Genomic DNA, 10,003 nt, shown 5'->3' on the forward strand with positions numbered 1-10,003 from the left:
GTGTGTTTTTGCATGGGAACGCCCACTCTGCATCTCATTAGGGTTAATTAGTGGTCTCCACCGTGGTGATAAATTTTGGGGCAGTTATCGCGGGAATACAGGCGATGTCTGCAGTTTGCACCAGCTTGTGAATGTAGTGTTAAATCTAGCTCCACATTTGTTGCGTTAGATGGGAATAAGTCGGAGTTGAGTCCTTGTGAATATCCCCCAGTTTCTCTCAGAGGGAACTGGAGAGATGGATTTATTAAATGATACAGGAGAGTAAAGTCGAGATAAAGACAGAGACTGGCGTAAATGTGAAGACAGGGAATGGTAGAGAGGCATCTCTCCTTCCAAAGGAAAGTGGCAGAGTTGGATTATTGCAATTTCCTGTTTTGGGTTTTTTTTCCTTCATAATCTAAGTGGGCTCTCCATTGGGAAACTGAGCGGCATATTCACAAGGAGCTATCGCCGAATTACCAGCACTTTATCGCAGCCAAAGTCATGATAAATTTACCCCTCCATTCACAAGCTGGTGCTAACAGCCCACAGCACCAATTTGCCCGTGATAGCAGCCGCAAAAAAGATCACCACAGAGGACCCCCACAACTATCGCTAATGAGATGCAGAGTAGGCATTCCCATACCAAAACCCGCAACAACACCACACCTCAACATTCACAACGACCAGAGAGATCGGCTATAAGAACACAAAACACGCAATAAGATGCTTTAGCAGCAGGAATTTTACACCTGCTCTGACCTGGTGCAAAGTCGGACCACAGCCTGCACCACAAAAGGGAGCACAGCCCACAGCCACATCTGAAGACAAACAGATGCCATGGAGCAACTGAACATGCAGCACGGACACCCAAGAGGGCCACAACACCCACTGACACCACACCTCCAACCCTGGACCAAGAAACTGCACACCAACACCACGAATACCAAAACAAATATTCTGCCTGATGTCGCAAAAGCAGAAACATCAACATACATGCGTGGCCAGAAAATGGAGATTCAGTCACACAGCAATACAATCACCAACACAAAACACCATACAAACAAATGCCAAAACACCCATTCGGATGAGACCTGGCGGGTCCTTACTCGGCAATCCGTAGGACACATTCTGGATCACTAAACCCAAGAGAAGAAGGTGTGCCATGCACCCAAGAAAGAAAAGAGAAGGAGAGAGCAAGGGAGAGAGACAGAGTGAAACTGCACAAGCAGCGTAAGGCCTTGCACCGCACCTGGCAACTCATGCCAACATGTGTGTGTGCATCGCCATCCGTACACCATGAGCCAAAAGCTGTGTCCCAATCTCAGCGCCAAAGCCTCATCACATTCCGAAAATGCAAGTAGAAGACAGACAAACATCTGGGATGAAAGCTCCATTGTCCCAATGCAGAAGGCGAGAGGACACCTGCCCCTCTGACCTTGGTCCAGAACGCGCCTGGAACACCCTGAGAGAGATGCAATGGCAGATGTGGACGACTCCCACACCACGCATAGTGCAAATAAACTATCTGACTCATCCACACCCCACACACAGAAGCCCTTGACGGAGGTACCCCCGCATGGGATGCCCTTGACACTCCCGGAAACAGCAACCCATTCAGCCCAACGTTGCACACTCATTCAAAACATTGCCCAGAGCTGTGGCATATCCTCCACACAACAGCCGCAGTTGAGAAGAGTACCAGTTCCACGAGACGCACCAAGGCAATGGCAGGCCATACCGGGCACATGCACAACCCCCGTCACGTGGAACTGGTACTGGGTCGAGACGAACGGATCCCTCGACCCCTCACAGTCCGGCTTCCGAGCCAATCACAGCACCGAGACCGCCCTCATCGCCGCCACCGATGACATCCGAGCCCTGATGGACAATGGAGAAACAGCGGCCCTCATCCTCCTAGACCTCTCCGCGGCATTCGACACGGTCTACCACCGCACCCTAGTACAGCGCCTCAGCAACATCGGAATCCAGGACAAGGCGCTGGAATGGATCATCTCCTTCCTCGACGGAAGAACACAGAGAGTCCGCCTACCACCGTACAAGTCAGAAGCCTCCGAAGTCATCTGCGGCGTCCCTCAAGGATCATCTCTGAGCCCCACCCTCTTCAACGTCTACATGAGCCCCCTCGCGGCCATCGTACGCAAACACAACCTCAGCATAATCTCCTACGCCGACGACACCCAGCTGATCCTCTCCCTGACCAACGACCCTGCCTCCGCCAGAGCCAACCTGCACGAAGGGATGAAAGAGGTAGCCGAGTGGATGACGACCAGCCGCCTGAAACTGAACTCTGACAATACGGAGGTCCTCATCCTGGGCTCTTCCCCCTCCGCCTGGGACGACTCCTGGTGGCCCCCCGCCCTGGGCACCGCACCCAAACCGACAGACCATGCACGCAACCTGGGCTTCATCCTGGACTCCTCCCTCTCCATGACCAGGCAAGTCAACAACATCCTACGCATGCTACGGAAGATCTTCCGGTGGATCCCCACCGAGACCAGGAAGACCGTCACCCAGGCCCTCGTCACCAGCCGACTGGACTACGGCAACGCCCTCTACGCCGGTACCACCGCCAAGCTCCAGAAGAGACTCCAGCGGATCCAGAACGCCTCAGCCAGACTCATCCTCGACATCCCACGAACCAGCCACATCACCGGACATCTGAGAGACCTTCACTGGCTCCCCATCAACAAAAGAATCACCTTCCGCCTCCTCACCCACGCACACAAAGCCCTACACGACCAAGGCCCGAGCTACCTCAACAGCCGGATCAACTTCTACGCTCCCAAACGCCACCTCCGATCAACCAACCACGCCCTCGCCGCCGTCCCCCGCATCCGAAGAGCGACTACAGGAGGAAGGTCCTTCTCCTACCTGGCCGCCAAGACCTTGAACTCCCTCCCGACCGACCTGCGCCTGACCCAAGACCACCTCTCCTTCAAGAAGAAGCTGAAGACCTGGCTGTTCGAGCAGTAGCGGCACCCCCCCCCCCCCCCCAGCGCCTTGAGACCCTACGGGTATGTAGCGCGCTCTATAAGTGTCACTGATTGATTGATTGATTGAACACTACAGTGTACGTATGCTGCATTTACTGGGTGCAGTGCCACTGGCAGTGCTGAGGATCAGTTACTGGCTCAACTTCCGCATTGCCTACGTCACCTGCGTCCAGCCCTGTTTCCACTGCCGAAGATGCTCATTCGAGTGTCCCATGGATGTCTGCCTATCCAACACAACCATAGATAAATTGGACTATGACTTGAGTGTGCGCCCCCTGTTGGAACACAAACTGGAGTGTAACCGAGACAGCCGTGCATGGGATGCCTTGACATACTGCGTACGTATTGGCAGTTGAGCATGGAAATTGCACAATTCCTCATTATGTGCATTGACCACATAGAGGCACTTCCCCATTGGGCTGTATTGTGGATTGAAGAAACGGCGTGGGCTGAGCACACCTGCCTGGACCAGTTAATTAATTGTCTCACCCTGGTGTTCCTTGAACACAACAACAACGTACTATTGCAACACATTGCACATGAAGCAGCGCGAGCATTCATGGACGAGTAACTACGTCCCTGCAGTCACATCCGATTGTTACCCACACCACATGTCCCAACAACTTGTTGCATCGTGGGAATTGCTGACATATCCCACCACAACAGAGGACATGTCTGCTATCGTCAGGACTCTGTATGCATGTGCGTGGCACAACACGTGTGTACACACACCTGTGCAAGGTGATGCAGGTCCATAGTCGGAGCAACACAGAGTCGTTTGGCAACTTTGCCAATTCGGACACACTGCTGTGGGAGAGTACACACATGGCAATGTAGCACGACATGTGAACCTGTCGGACCCTTTCACATCAACACTGTCAGCAGAGCAGGTAATCGGCGCACTCTGGTGGCAGAGCACTATGCAGATCCTATGGGCAATGAGTCGTGCCTCCTCACACAGGGCAATGGTCACACGCCACACAACACATGACGCATCCAGCAAGGAAAGGTGGGCTGTGAGCGTTGCCATCCGTGATGATTGTTGTACATTTTTGCACCACCATTCCCTGAACATCGACATGTACCAATGCTGCATGTACTTGCCTTAAGCATGTCTTCGCCTGTTGTGGCCGTTGCCTCGTCCACACTGACACGCACATCCCAATAAAGTTTATGCCACCCCACTGGTGTCTAACTGTGAGGTGTGTTGATTTGATTGTCCACTCGTGTGCCACAATGAGCATCGTCCCTACACAGGGAGGAACTGATGGTTGCATGTGCAATGGGGGGGGTCCTTTTTGCAAGCTCAACCTCCGTGAGCAAGACATTGTTTTGGGATAGGTGCTAGCCGACATGTGCACTGACGTGACTTCAGCAATGTGAGTATGGTGTCCAACCTCTGACCATGTGGAGCAATGTCATATATCATAACAGAATGTATCCACACAGATGTGTGTAAGTAGGTATACGTCGTGAAGTTGTGTAGTCACATGTGAAGTAGGACACCACTCCTGACCTGCTACCGATTTGGTCACTCCTACAGATAGCCCTATTCAACACATGTGCATGTGCCTACGTTGAGGGTTCATGAGATTGTTGTTGATGTGCAATAGGGCCACAGCTAGTATTCACCTTCACAGTCATCCAATTTGCCATGTGTCTCAGGGATAGATGTCAGTTACCATGGTGTACCTTCATGTGCAATCATTGTCCCCACATCCAGCCATTTATCCATACATTAGTGAACATAGTAATGGCACATCTGTGTGATCCTGAATGTTAAATTCACATACAGGTGATTGACGGCGCTGGTGCTGTACATGGGCATCCAAGCCCACATCACATGGAAGCCCAGTGGTGGGCAAACCACAGTCATTTGGGGATTGAGAAGTGATTAGGAAGTGAGAGGGTGTAGTCCGCAGCAGGATTGGTGTGTAATTGGCCAGCAGTGAGGAAATTGGAGTCCCTGTCTGGGTCCGGGTGCATGTCGCTGAGTGTTCTGGGGGGTCTGTAGGTGGTGTTTCCCAGGGCATGATGCATAGGTCATCACCAGGCAGGGACAGGGCATATGGTGGTGATGAATGGTACTGCCTCCTTCCTCACACAGTATTTCCCATCCCCTTCTTACTCCCCTGATACGGGTTCTGTGTCCGGTGTGTCCGGTGTGTCTGGTGGGGTGATGGCTACATCACTGTGTGCCACTGACACAACAGACTGTGAGGGTGATGGGGCAGCATCACTGTGTGCCACGGACACATCAGGGGTCGGAGCTGTGTGTGTCGATATTCCCGCTGCCAGTAATCTGGGAGCGGCTCAGTGGCAGCAGTGGCAAGATGAAGCACTGCAGGGCATTGAAGTTCCCAGTTACTACTTGCTGGTATCCAGCCGTGGCAGACATACTTCCAGCCTGCATCTGCTCCATGGTCTCCATTGGCCTCCTCATCTGTGCCAACTTTGTGCTGTGATCGCTGGTGCCTGTCTGAGCAGACAGTTCTTATAGTAGATTCATGGCCATAGCGAGGTCAGCCAAAGTCTGTGGCGGAGCATAGTGCATGCAGGATGTGTCCGATAGGGACTGTACGTGGTCCCTGATGGGACTCAGACACCCACGTATGGCATCGAGTTTAGCTGCCACGAGTTCGAAACCCACCCGCAGCTGTTCAGCCAAATCCAACTGGTAACTTCACACACGTTGTTGGAACTCTATGTATTGGTCGGGGGTGCTAGGAGACAGCCGTGGTGGTGTGTGTTTCCTGCTGTGTGGTCTGTGCAGGTGGTGGGCTCACCTCGGAGCAGCTGGCCTGCCCTGCTCCTGGGGATGGGGTGCGGCGGCTGTCCATTATCCTTTAGAGGGTGTCTTGACATATATGCAGGTTGTCCTCTTTGTCATCATTATAGTGAAATGTGGTGTGCCCTGCATGAGGTGTTGTTTGTCCCTCTGCAATGTGAAAGGTGAGATGAAGGTTAACAGAGTTACACATGTATTTTGGATTTTTGCACATGTTTACATTCAGACTGCATGCAAATGTACATTGTCACAGTATTGGTGGAGCTGGCTATTTGATGGCAGTCAGTGTGTATTTTGACTACATGACAGATGTGTGGTAGTACACATGCATCTTCATCACAAAGTCTCAGGCAATGCCAGATGTGAGTGGACAGTTACTACGCCCGTGCGGGACCTGTTGTGAGCCGTTGGTGTTCCACTTTGTTCCACATTGCCGTCCTTGCTGATGTTCTGTGATTGCTACATGTGTGTGCTGCCTTGTGGGGGAGTTGCCAATGCAGCTCAAGTTTCGTGTGTCCTTCTCCCATTGAGGTGGTTTGCCTTTGAATTGTGTGCTTTTCGGACCCTGAATTGTTTTTGACTTGGGTCATATGTGCTCTTGAACAGATTCTGTGGTCTGGTGCATTGATTGTCTGCTGCGTGTATTGTATGGCAGGGTTGTGTGTGCACGTGGGTATGTCAGAGTGTGATGCGCTCCTTTACGGATGTGATCTGCACTGGGCTACCTCCATGTCGATCCGTGGGCCATCTCATGTTTTTGGGCTGCTGCCATGCTATCAGGCATGCAGTTTTACTTGCATAGTCAGTGTGGGTACAGAGCCGCTGCTTTGCTGGATTAAGCACATGTGCATGGGTCGGTTGTGGTATTGGTGATATGGAGCGGCCCCTTTGTGCACATTGTGGATGGGGGCTTACTTGGAGTTTCTATGTGTGCTGCAGTTTTCCAAGATTATCAGCGACATGTTCCCACGATCATTGTGGGTGTGCAGTGTGCTACACATTCTAGTTCATGTGCGCCATTGTGCCCATTTCCGCCCATCCCCCTATCCCTGGTCATTACTCACCCTGTTGGGTCAGGTCGTATCATGCTGTGTCCAGGCCCCCAACCCTTCCACTGTCTCCACACTGCTGACTATGGACACCATTTCCTCCAGGTCATCGAGTTCCTCCTGTGTCGCAGGGCTCCCACCTCCTTGGTTTGGCTGTGCACTTCATGCCAGAGCCTCTTGACCTCCTCCAGTGACCTCGTCGACACTCCGACTGCATTGACGTTGGTGACAATGGTCTGCCATATTTCCGTTTGGGTCACCAGTGCCACAGTGGAGTTGCCGAACAGTTGTTGATGATGTCCTATGACCTCCATGATGATGATCCAGTCTTCCTGCGGACTGAGCCCCGTCTTTCTCTTCCTCTTCTCCTTGCCCTTCCCCGAACACGGGGTTCCATTCTGGTCCACAGTGGGACTTGTGGGGTTCAGCTTGTCCTCTGCACTCGGTCCGGGTGCATCCATGGTGCTACTCAGTTAGAATTGGTTCATTTTTTATTCTTTCTTATATAGTGCATTTTCCTGCATGATGCCTGGGATTTGCAGCCCTGTGGCTGGTTTTCTCTGATTTTTGTCTTGCGCTTGCCTCATTGCATTTTTTTTGCGTTCGCGTATCGCATTTTTGCGGCATGGCGTTGATTGTCACACGGACATTTGCTGTGTTATCTGGTGTTTATCACATGTTACTGCCTTGTTGTGAATTCCACTTTGATTGTCTTGACCAATAGCAAGTTTTAATCCAGAGCTCCCATATTTCCTAAGAATCGTTATGTTCATCTTTTTGGTCCTCCTATGAAATAATAATGTGTTTAGGAGCAAATTTCACTGGAAGAGAGACCATCCAATATTACTTACCTGTAATATCTAATTGCTTGCTCTTCATCATTGTTTTCGAAAGGAATGCCCTCTGTCCATAAAAGAGCATATTGAATTCTGCAACCACTGTGAGATCTTCCTAAAGTCTGTTGACATGAAGCAATTAAATACGTTTATTAGTCACTGTTCTACAATTGTTCTTCACACACAGTTACAGATGGCAGCATCTATGTATTGCCACCATCACAAAGGTGAGCGATGCATAGAATTGGATCATATGGTTGCGGTTGAATTAGTTAGTTACCACAGGTATTTTTTTTATTTTGAAAGGCAGGTTTCTCTTAATGTAGTAGTCCATTTCATTTGTTATTCATGATTATGTTTGTTTTTTACTCTTATAAGAGTTATTGATATGCATTAGCTATATATATGAAATTAATGTATTTTGAGTGTTCTTAAGCATTCTTTCAATACATGTAGCTGTGTTTCCTTATGTAATCTTTTTCTTTTTTAATTGCAAATCTCTTGGATTCATAATTATCTATTTTTACAGAAACTCAAAAAAGAAAAATGGAAATGTTTGCAACTAATGTTACCAGTGAGATTCAAGCAATTCACCTCAGAAATAAAGAAACAAGTTCCCTATTCCTACAAATGAATCTAAAGATACAAGTAATTGACTGAATCACAGGCCCTAAAGTTGAGAAAAAGGCAGAGACTGAAGAAAATGGGAACACGTGGATTGGAAAAGTGATACATATCTTAACTGAGTGCAGGTTCTTACCCCAAAAAATACAAAGCATAGTTTATTAGACATGTATGCATCAGTTTGTCCTACAGGTTCTTCTGAACCGAGGACCTATTTTGATCTGTTAATAAAATGGTATGTTTCTTCTTCAATTATCAAACACATTCAACCTGCATTTGTTTTAAATTATTTCTTTTTCGTTAGTCTGGTTGTAACTTTTTTTCACTAGTGTTATAATTGTATATGTACATGTTTTTAATCGTAAAATATGATTCTTCTTTTGTGAGTTAGCTAATTCTAAGGAACCAAACAAAATAATTGAAGGGTTTTCAAAATAACAATGGCAGTCAGAAGCATAATATTAAGGTTACAATGGAACAAAGCAAGTAACATATTCACACAAAGGGGGCAAATGACACAAAGTGGCTGTTACAGAACAAATATTTTTAAGTACAAGGCAGAGACTAAAGTGAATAGGGTCACAGGTAATTGGAGATAGATACATTTTTTAAGAGATTGCAGGATCCTTCTTAACAAAAGTGGTACAGAACAGTTTATTACCATTTCTTCCTATAATTGTTGCTTGGTTGTACTCTCTTGACATCATCATTCAGTACTGTGACATTAAATGCCCAATTGCCCGATCCATAACATAGCTCTCACTGTTTTGAACAATTGATTTTTTCAAAATTCTTTTACTAATATGAAATATTAAGGTGAGCAAGTGCTACCCCTGCTAGAAAGTGCTAGAAGAGAGGATTTTCCATCTTCCTTGTCAGGAATAACATTGTACATCCTCTTCTACATAGTCTAGCTGTGAGGTGTGACCTCTATCTATAAATTAGCATATGCAAGTCTTGTACATCTTCATGATCTTTCTATACTCTGAAGGGCCTGAATGAAGCAAATCTAATGTTTTTTTCAGATGCTTACAATTCTAGATTATTTCTTCATATCCCATCAGTATCAGTGGAGACCCGTCTTCACAATGATAGGAAATACTTTCATTTGGGTTACAGGCTTGTCAACTTTCTTGTTAGATACTTTTGCTCTTTATCAATTTGTCAAGTAGGTTTCTCTTAGGCGAGGAGCCCATTTTATTAGTTAATAACAGATTTTGTTGTGTTGTCTTTCTCCTAAATGCTTGTCATTTATATGTTTTAAAATGTGTTTCCTTGTTTTTATATGATATGGTATGCTATGTTTATGTACATCTTGCTATTATTCTGTATGTAAGTTTTTCTTTCTCACTTCATGGTTCTCCTCTTTTCCAATATAGGGCAAGATGTGGGAGACCAAATACCGGTCTGTAACGGCCGATTTCGGCCGTTACCGACCGGTATTTGATTCTTTTAATGTAGGAGGCCTTTGATTTACAGAATCTGTAAATGTACCGATTCGGTAAATTTACAGATTTGGTAAAATACCAAATCGGTAAATTTACCGATTCTGTAAATCAATATGTAGGTGGTACTGCAAACAGTGCCACAGACCCCTAAGAATTTGTTATTTACCATGTAATACTATTGCATGGTAAATAACGAATTCCTGTGTACATGCACATCTGTACATGTACAACTGTGCCATGTGGCACACAGACATGCCCTAAG

General features: G+C 47.6%; 1 non-coding gene across 1 annotated transcript; it reads left to right on the plus strand.

The window, feature by feature from the left end:
• Window positions 1-9,431: 9,431 nt before the first annotated feature.
• On the plus strand, window positions 9,432-9,489 carry LOC147683862 (U7 small nuclear RNA). The gene has a single exon (XR_015301949.1). It is a non-coding gene; the product is annotated as a U7 small nuclear RNA (small nuclear RNA).
• Window positions 9,490-10,003: the final 514 nt, after the last annotated feature.

Source organism: Lissotriton vulgaris, chromosome 11 (assembly GCF_964263255.1).
Source record: "Lissotriton vulgaris chromosome 11, aLisVul1.2, whole genome shotgun sequence".
NCBI lineage: Eukaryota > Metazoa > Chordata > Amphibia > Caudata > Salamandridae > Lissotriton > Lissotriton vulgaris.